Here is an 11,097-nt window from a genome sequence, read left to right on the forward strand (position 1 = left end):
ACCTGCTACTTTTCAAAGATGAATGATGGCTATATTCTCTGAATTTTGTGAAAAGATTTGTGAGGTTTTCATGGATGATTTCTCTGTTTATGGATCCTCTTTTGATGATTGCTTGAGTAACCTTTACCGAGTTTTACAGAGGTGTGAAGAAACTAACTTTGTCTTGAATTGGGAGAAATGCCACTTTATGGTTAATGAAGGCATTGTCTTGGGGCATAAAATTTCTGAAAGAGGCATTGAAGTTGATAAAGCTAGAGTTGATGCTATTGAAAAGATTTCGTGTCCTAAAGACATCAAAGGTATAAGAAGTTTTCTTGGTCATGCCGGTTTTTATAGGAGGTTCATTAAGGACTTCTCAAAAATTTCTCGGCCTCTGACTAATCTCTTACAAAAAGATATTCCTTTTGTCTTTGATGATGATTGAGTAGAAGCATTTGAAATACTTAAGAAAGCTTTGATTTCTGCACCTATTGTTCAGCCACCTGATTGGAATTTACCCTTTGAAATTATGTGCGATGCTAGTGATTATGCTGTGGGTGCTGTTCTAGGGCAAAGAGTTGATAAGAAACTAAATGTTATTCAATATGCTAGTAAAACTCTAGACAGTGCCTAGAAAAATTATGCTACTACTGAAAAGGAATTCTTAGCAGTTGTTTTTGCTTGTGATAAGTTCAGACCTTATATTGTTGATTCTGAAGTAACTATTCACACTGATCATGCTGCTATTAAATACCTTATGGAAAAGAAAGATGCTAAGCCTAGACTTTAGATGCGTTCTCTTGCTACAAGAATTTGATTTACATATTATTGATAGAAAGGGAGCTGAGAACCCCGTTGCAGACAACTTGTCTAGGCTAGAGAATATTCTTGATGACCCACTACCTATTGATGATAGCTTTCCCGATGAACAATTAGCTGTCATAAATGCTTCTCGTACTGCTCCATGGTATGCTGATTATGCTAATTACATTGTTGCTAAATTTATACCACCTAGTTTCACATACCAGCAAACGAAAAAAAATCTATGATTTAAGACATTACTTTTGGGACGACCCACATCTTTATAAAGAAGGAGTAGATGGTGTTATTAGACGTTGTGTACCTGAGCATTAACAGGAATAGATCCTACGCAAGTGTCACTCCGAAGCTTATGGAGGACACCACGCTGGAGATAGAACTGCACATAAGGTATTGCAATCCGGTTTTTATTGGCCTACTCCCTTCAAAGATGCCCGTAAGTTTGTCTTATCTTGTGATGAATGTCAAAGAATTGGTAATATTAGTAGACGTCAAGAAATGCCTATGAATTATTCACTTGTTATTGAACCATTTGATGTTTGGGGCTTCGATTGTATGGGACCATTTCCTTCCTCTAATGGGTATACACATATTTTAGTTGTTGTTGATTATGTTACTAAGTGGGTAGAGGCTATTCCAACTAGTAGTGCTGATCATAACACCTCTATTAAGATGCTTAAAGAAGTCATTTCTCCGAGGTTTGGAGTCCCTAGATATTTAATGACTGATGGTGGTTCACATTTTACTCATGGTGCCTTTCGTAAAATGCTTGCTAAGTATGATGTTAATCATAGAATCGCATCCCCGTATCACCCGCAGTCTAGCGGTCAAGTAGAATTGAGCAATAGAGAGCTCAAATTAATTTTGCAAAAGACTATTAATAGATCTAGAAAGAATTGGTCCAAGAAACTTGATGATGCATTATGGGCCTATAGAACTGCATATAAAAATCCCATTGGTATGTCTCCGTATAAAATGGTTTATGGAAAAGCATGTCACTTACCTCTCGAACTAGAACATAAGGCATATTGGGCTATTAAAGAGCTCAATTATGATTTCAAACTTGCCGGTGAGAAAAGGTTATTTGACATTAGCTCACTTCATGAATGGAGAACCCAAGCCTATGAGAATGCCAAGTTGTTTAAAGAAAAAGTTAAAAGATGGCATGACAAAAGGATACAAAAGCATGAGTTTAATGTAGGTGATTATGTGTTGCTATACAACTCTCGTTTAAGATTTTTTGCAGGAAAACTTCTGTCTAAATGGGAAGGCCCCTACATTATCGAGGAGGTCTATCGTTCCGGTGCCATAAAAATCAACAACTTCGAAGGCACAAATCCGAAGGTGGTGAATGGTCAAAGAATCAAACATTATATCTCAGGTAATCCTATAAATGTTGAAACTAATGTTATTGAAACCGTAACCCCGGAGGAATACATAAGGGACACTTTCCAGAACGTTTCAGACTCCGAAAAGGAATAGGTATGTGGTACGGTAAGTAAACCGACTCCAAAATAGTTCTAATGGCAATTTTTCTCCGTTTTGGAATATTTAAGAAAATAGGAAAATAAGTAGCAGCCCGAGAAGGACACGAGGCTTCCACAAGGGTGGGAGGCGCGCCCTACCCCCTGGGCAAGCCCCCCGCCTCGTGGGCACCTCGTGTGCTCTCCGGACTCCGTTTTCTTGCACAATACTTCTTTCGGTCGGTAAAAAATCATTATATAATGTCCTGAAGGTTTTGACCACCGTATCACACAAATATCCTCTGTTTTTGTTTCGAGCTGTTTTTCTGACAGATCTAGATCGCCATGACGTCTCCAAGTGCCCTCAAGGACAAGTTCTTCGAGAAGGTCATCAACCCCTACCTTGCGAAGGTGCTGCAACACCCTCAAACCATTGAGATGCATAAGGGGTGCTGCACATCCGCGATGTTGAGGGACCAAGGAGGACCGGAAGCGTGGAGACAAGGCTCGAGGCAATGGAGCAACAAGTTTTCAAGTGTCAGGAGATGGTGGAGCGCGGACTTGACTCCAATCACATAATGATCACGGAGTTCACCAACAACCACAAGCTGGATGCCAAGGACATTGGGGAGGCCATCTTCAAGCTTCACGAGAAAATCGAGCACCTCCAAGTCCAGATCTATGACCTGCAAAACCAAAACTGTGAGTATGAATATAGATTCAAGAGGATGAGTTTGGCTGCAGATTTAAGGATCCCGGAGACTCGATCATCCTTCTATGATGGTGAGCCTATGCCTTGGAAGATGGACGACAAGCCTACATCATCAACAACTCCATCATCGCCACCTCCGAAGAAAGAGACATAATCACATGGGTATGGGCACTCCCCTTGGCAACTGCCAAGCTTGGGGGAGGTGCCCCGGTATTGTATCACCATCACACTCCTATCTTTACCATTTTTCTAAGTTTGACCCTTTTGGTAATATCTTGATATAGTAGAATAAAGTTTTAGTATGATCTAGTTTTGAGTTTTGCTTTATGATCCTTCTATGTAATCGAGTCCGTGAGCTATATATAATAAAGATTAGTGTTGAGTCAAGGGCTTGATTATCTTGCTATGATCTTGAGGGAATAAAAGAAAAAGGGGAGAATAAAAAGAAATAAAGAGATCATATTGATCTTATGGAGAGTAATGACTTCACATATAAAGAGTATGATGATTAAAAGTTGTTGAGAGTTGACAAACATAGTTTTGGCCATCGTTGCAATTAATACGAAGTAAAAAGGAAGAGAGGTTTCACATATAAATATACTATCTTGGACATCTTTTATGATTGTGAGCACTCATTAAAATATGACATGCTAAAGAGTTGATGTTGGACAAGGAAGACAACGTAATGAGTTATGTTTTCTTATATCCGAAATAAAGTATATTGTCATGGATCATCCAACATGTTGAGCTTGCCTTTCCCCCTCATGCTAGACAATTCTTTGCACCAAGTAGAGATACTACTTGTGCTTCCAAATACCCTCAAAAACCAATTTTGCCATGAGTGTCCACCATATCTACCTATGGATTGAGTAAGATCCTTCAAGTAAGTTGTCATCGGTGCAAGCAATAAAAATTGCTCTCTAAATATGTATGACTTATTAGTGTGGAGAGAATAAGCTTTATACGATCTTGTGATGTGGAAGAAATAAAAGCGATGGACTGCATAATAAAGGTCCATATCACAAGTGGCAATATAAAATGACGTTCTTCTGCATTAAGATTTCGTGCATCCAACCATGAAAGCGCATGACAACCTCTGCTTCCCTCTGCGAAGGGCCTATCTTTTACTTTTGTCTTATTCATTATGCAAGAGTCATGGTGATCTTCACCTTTCCTTTTTACATTTTATCCTTTGGCAAGCACATTGTGTTGGAAAGATCCTGATATATATATCCTATTGGATGTAAGTTGGCATGAATTATTATTGTTGACATTCTTGAGGTAAAAGGTTGGGAGGCGAAACTATAAGCCCCTATCTTTCTCTGTGTTTGACTAAAACTCCAAACTCATAAGTATTGCATGAGAGTTAGCAATTGTGAAAGACTAAATGATAGTTGAGTATGTGGACTTGCTGAAAAGCTCTTATATTGACTCTTTCTGATGTTATGATAAATTGCAATTGCTTCAGTGACTGAGATTATAGTTTGTTAGTGCTCAATGAAGTTTCTGATTCATACTTGACATTGTGAATAGATTATTACTTGAGCATAAGAAATAATATGACAATATCTATATATGTTGTTGTTATAAGAATGATCATGATGCCCTCATGTCCGTATTTTATTTTATCGACACCTCTATCTCTAAACATGTGGACATATTTATCGTTATCGGCTTCTGCTTGAGGACAAGCCAGGTCTAAGCTTGGGGGAGTTGATACGTCCATTTTGCATCATGCTTTTATATCGATATTTATTGCATTATGGGCTATTATTACACATTATGTCACGATACTTATGCCTATTCTCTCTTATTTTACAAGGTTTACATGAAGAGGGAGAAGAATGCCGGCAGCTGGAATTCTGGGCTGGAAAAGGAGCAAATACTAGAGACCTATTCTGCACAACTCGAAAAGTTCTGAAACTTCACGGAAGTCATTTTTGGAATTTATAAAAAATACTGAGCAAAGAAAATACCAGAGGGGGCCCACACCCTGGCCACGAGGGTGGGGGGCGCGCCCTACCCCCCTGGGCGCGCCCCCTGCCTCGTGGGCCCCCTGGCAGGCCTCTGGTGCCCATCTTCTGCTATATGAAGTCTTTCGTCCGAGAAAAAATCATAAGCAAGCTTTCGGGAAGAAACTCCGCCGCCACGAGGCGGAACCAATCTAGGGCTCCGGGAAATCATCGCCATCGTCATCACCAACGATCCTCTCATCGGGAGGGGGTCAATCTCCATCAACATCTTCACCAGCACCATCTCCTCTCAAACCCTAGTTCATCTCTTGTATTCAATCTTTGTCCCAAAGCCTCAGATTGGTACCTATGGGTTGCTAGTAGTGTTGATTACTCCTTGTAGTTGATGCTAGTTGGTTTATTTGGTGGAAGATCATATGTTCAGATCCATTATGCATATTAATACCCCTCTGATTATGAACATGAATATGATTTGTGAGTAGTTACGTTTGTTCTGGAGGACATGGGAGAAGTCTTGCTACAAGTAGTCATTTGAATTTAGTATTCATTCGATATTTTGATGAGATGTATGTTGTCTTTCCTCTAGTGTTGTTATGTGAACGTCGACTACATGACACTTCACCATTGTTTGGGCCTAGAGGAAGGCATTGGGAAGTAATAAGTAGATGATGGGTTGCTAGAGTGACAGAAGCTTAAACCCTAGTTTATGAGTTGCTTCGTAAGGGGCTGATTTGGAGCCATATGTTTCATGCTATGGTTAGGTTTACCTTAATACTTCTTTTGTAGTTGCGGATGCTTGCAATAGGGGTTAATCATAAGTGGTATGCTTGTACAAGAAAGGGCGGCACCCAAGCACCGGTCCACCCACATACCAAATTATCAAAGTAACGAACACGAATCATATGAGCGTGATGAAAAGTAGCTTGACGTCCCATGTGTCCTCGGGATATGATTGGGTACAAGGATCTGCCAACCATTATTGCGGACTCCAAGAAAGAATTGTATACATGTTGCAAAAATAAATATTCCAAGTTGAGTGCCACCATGGCGCTTCTCGGATTTAAAGCAGCAAACGGTCTATCAAACAAGGGCTTCACAGAGATGTTAGGTATTTTCAAAGAAATACTTCCAGAAGATAATGTGCTCCCCAGAAGCACGAATGAAGCAAAGAAAATTGTTTGCCCATTGGAACTTGAAGTACAAAAGATGCACGCTTGTGTGAATGATTGTATATTGTACCATGGTGAGTACAAAGATTTGCGTGCATGTCCCACATGCAAGCATGCACGATACAAGCACGGGAGAGCAAAGGACAAGTACAAATTGGACGACGAGATCAAGACAGGAATCCCATGCAAGGTTGTTTGGTACTTGCCTTTAATTCCATGTGTGAGGCGTTTGTTTGCAAACCCTAGAGAGGCAAAGAGGTTGCGGTGGCATCATGATGAGCAAATTGTGGACACGTTTATGAGGCACCGGAAACATGGGGCTCAGTGGGAATTAATCGACAACAAGTTTGAAGACTTTGCCAAGGATCCTAGAAGAATAAGGCTCGGGGAGTGTACTGACGGGATGAATCCTTTTGGCAATATGAGCACCAATCACAGCACATGGCCGGTGCTTCTGTGCATATATAACCTAGCTCCTTGGTTGTGTATGAAGAAAAAATACATTATGATGTCAATGATTATCCAAGGCCCGAAGCAACCTGGAAATGACATCGACATTTACTTTCAGCTACTGGTAGAAGAACTGCTGACAATGTGGATAGATGCGCCTGCTGTAAAATTTTATGATGCTTACAGAAAGGAGATTTTCGATCTACATGCGATGCTGGTGCACACCATTCAAGATATGCCGGCATTAGGCAACACATCGGGGCAGAAAACAAAGGTAGATGTAGGGAATGTCACATGCATGGATAGGACAGCTAGCAGAAGACTTCCCAAGTTGCACAAAACTATGTATTCGCGTCATCGTAGGTTCTTACGGAAAAATCACCCATACCGAAAGATGAAAGCTGAATTTGATGGTATGGTAGAGGTAGGTGTGGGCCCAAGAACCTATGATGGGGAGGTGGTCCACAACATGGTTAAAAAAATTAATGTTGTGCTTGGCAAGAACCACCCTTTGACGGTGAAACAAACACCCAAGGGTCAAGTGTTTAAGAAGAAATCTGTGTTCTAGAAATTAACTTACTAGGAGATTCTACGTGTACGTCACTGCATCGATGTCATGCATGTAGAGAAGAACGTATGTGAAAGAATCCTTGGTACTCTGCTCAAGATTAAAGGTAAAAGAAAGGATGGTGACGGTTCACGGCTCGATATGCTTGCTGATCAATCAAAATGCAAGAGTGAAGCAGAAGATGATGACAAATTCATCAAAGCTCGCCAGAGTTACAATTTCGGTACAAAAGAAGCAACACAGTTCTTCACCTATTTGTTGTTAGTTAAGACACCCTCTTTCTATTCCGCAAACATCAGAAGTATCGTGGATGTGAGCTCAGGTAAAATGAAGTTGGGACACATGAAGTCACGTGATTGCCATGTAATGTTGACACAAATCCCCCTGGTGGCCATCAGGAATCTGATGGACAAAGATATAAGAAACACACTCATTGATCTGTGTGATTTCTTCAACCAACTATGGCCGAAAGTTGTAGATCCCGAAGAGTTGGATAATATGCAAGATGATATTGCAAGAATATTGTCCAACCTAGAGATGCTTTTTCCGCCGTCATTCTTTGATGTCATGGTCCAACTCACTGTGCACTTTGTAGATGAGATAAAGTATTGTGGTCCTGTGTTTCTTTGCAACATGTATCCCTTTGAGCGATTCATGGGAATACTGAAGGGCTTTTGTCGGAACCGAAACCATCCAGAGGCAAGAATCCTACAAGGTTATACCGCAGAGGAGGTGGTTGAGTTTTTCACCGAATACATGAAACAAAGACCTATAGGTTTGCCCCTCTCTTGCCATGAGAGAAGGCTGGAAGGTAAGCCGGTCCTTGCTGGCACGCAAATGGCTGCACCCGGAGAATTGGCAGAGAAAGCCCATTTGACGGTACTGCTTAATAGCCCAGTTCTCAACGCTTATGCCGAAGAACACTTGGCGGAGTTAAGGCAAAGCTTCTTACCAATGGTGCCTTCATCAGATGTGGAGATGAAGGAGCACACTAAGAACTACGCCGAATGGATGAAGAATCGTTTGGCACAAGGATCCATCGATGACATTGCTACGTGGTTGGCACAAAAGCCATCGCCTATTGTGTTGACGTACCAAGCATATGACATAAATGGATACACATTCTACACTGAGGAACATGATCATAAGACCTCATATCAGAACAGCGCTGTTCGAATAGAATGCATGACTGTAGATGAAGCTGATAAAAGGGTATACTATGGAACCATCAAAGAGATTTGGGAGCTTGACTACGTGAAAGTTAAGGTGGCATTATTCAGGTGCACATGGATCCCTCTTGGTCATGTAAGGGTTGATGATTACAGGAAGACATGTGTTAACAGCACAACGATGGCATATCACGTGGACCCGTTCATTCTTGCCAGCGATGCTACCCAGATTTTCTTTATAGAAGACCCCTTGCATAAGAACTGCCATGTAGTGATGCATGGGAAGAGGACGGTACTAGGTGTCGAGGATGTTGCCGATGAGGACGAGTACGATGAATTTGCTAAGTTGCCAGCCAAGGGATCACGCACCCGTGCAACAGAGCAGCGTAAAATCATCAGAAAACCCAAGTTCATTCGGGGTCAACGTAATGATCCAAGTTCCCCCATGTACATGGGAATTAAGCCATAAGACTAGTTATACCTACCCTGCAACTTATTTCGTTCAATTTAGAACTGTAGCGTGTACTGAATTTGTGAGTTATGCCCGGTTTTCGGTTGATGTAAGAACCGTTAATATATTGACCTGATATGTTGTCGGCTCAGGCAATGAATATGAATTGTTTTTCGTTATTATTATTATTATTATATCATAGAGGTAGCACACTCAATTGATCTCACTACAGCATGTGTGAACAAAATGCAATCTGGTTTGCGACACACGGTTTGTTGATGAAAGTCGTGTGCCGAGCAAACCCCGCCCGCGATCTGAGTCGTGCTTTTTGATTAGCCAGAACCCAAACCCCACGGATCGTACGTCTGCACCGTTGGATGCTCCCAGATCGAACGGCGATCCTCATCCCTTTTGACAGCAGATGCAGTTCCGGTTGTAATTTTATTTTTATGCACAAAATGCACGTTAAACTCAAAAATGTCTTAAATATAGCTAACGATACCTGAAATGCGCCAGAAAATCAAACCCGTGGTATAATGGTGATTGCGTACCGTGGAAATTTTTATGAAGCCAAACGATGAAGTCACCGACCACTGGAGTTTGAATTCGCACGTCTCCTTTTGAAAACCATGGTCCTTCATGTGAGATGTTGGAAGGAGCGATCATCAAAACTTCTGCCAAACTTTACCAATTTTTTTCCACGGGGTCGTGAGAGCACGCCACGGGCACACATTGATTTTGATGATGTCCGGACTCCATCTAAATTTCCTGTGATTAAAATACCAACTAGGCCTACGCTAGTGGCCGCACCTCGCGGCTGAAATGTTTGAAACTTCTCCCCGCTTCTCGAACAAACGGATGAAAACTCGCAAAGCGACGCACAAATGATTTGTATTGCTAGGCTGATCTTAATGGGAGTATCATAGCTAGTATCATGCATGCCAACTAGGCAATTTTGATGAGCTGTCATAGAATTAAATGAAGAAAGAGAGGGTTAAGTATCATATCAGATACCGTATCATAATAAATTCTAGGCTACTATGTGTCATGCATGACAATAAATAAAATACTAAATGATAGTAACTTATGATACTATGCGCGCATTACAGAGGTAGTATCATATACTAGTATCATATGCATGATAATAGTATATGATACTCCCCATTAGGCTACTTCCAATGCATTGGTGCTTACATGAGGTGCTAAGGATATTAAATACTTTAGCTAAAGACCCCAATGCATAGGTGCTTAACCTGTTGGTGCTAAGTATCCTTCATTTAATGATTTTGCAACTGAAGTTCTTCATGCATTGGTGGGATTCTTCCATTTAAGTGTTATGCCTAGGTTCTCGCGCTTGGCATTGTTTCTTCCTGGGGTCACCACACTCATCTCTCTCCTATTAATTACCTTGCCACATCAGATTTTTTGCCTACATGGCAGCCTTAGCACCTGTACAAGGTGGAGCATTGGGAGGTGTCTTACAACCAGCCTTATCATATACTAGTATCATGCATATGATACTATAGTATATGATACTACCTCCGTAATGCGCGCATAGTATCATAAGTTAGTATCTTAGGTTGCCTTATTAATTGCCATGCATGACACAAAGTAGTACACCATTTAATATGATACGGGTATCATGATATGATACCACACCCTCTCTTTCCTCATTTAACTGTGTGCCACTACATCATCCAAAAAGTCTAGTAGTTGGCATGCATGATACCGCTTATGATACTCCCATTACGACCAGCCTTAGGGTGGCCATAGTGGGGGTATCATAGCCGGTATCATGCACTCGGGAACAGCAAATATGATGATGTGGCAAAGAAGTAACATTGGTAGATACCGTAACATAATAAATATGCTATATTACTTTGTGTCATGCATGGCCATAAATACGGTCATCTATGATACTACTCTATGATACTATGCACTATGAAGGTACGTACGTAGTATCATACACTAGTATCGTATGCATGATACTATATAGTTATATGATACTCCCCACTATAAGGCTGGTCATAGTGGTGGTATCATAGCCGTTATCATGCACTCGGAAATAGCAAGTATGCTGATGTGGCAAGGAATTAAATAAGATAGAGAGGGTTAGAGTAACATATAGGTAGATACTGTATCATGTTAAATGCGATGCTAATTTGTGTCATGCATGGCAATAAATCTGATCATCTATGATACTACTCTATTATACTATGCACTATAATTAAAGGTAGTATCATATATATATATATATAGGACAAATGTTTCCTACAAGCAGTGGTAGTTACCACCACTTGCGTTTTGTATGTTGTATGTAGTATCTGTCGAAACCGAGAGTATG

The sequence above is a fragment of the Triticum aestivum genome, chromosome 3D, assembly GCF_018294505.1.
Source record: "Triticum aestivum cultivar Chinese Spring chromosome 3D, IWGSC CS RefSeq v2.1, whole genome shotgun sequence".
In the NCBI taxonomy this organism is placed as follows: domain Eukaryota; kingdom Viridiplantae; phylum Streptophyta; class Magnoliopsida; order Poales; family Poaceae; genus Triticum; species Triticum aestivum.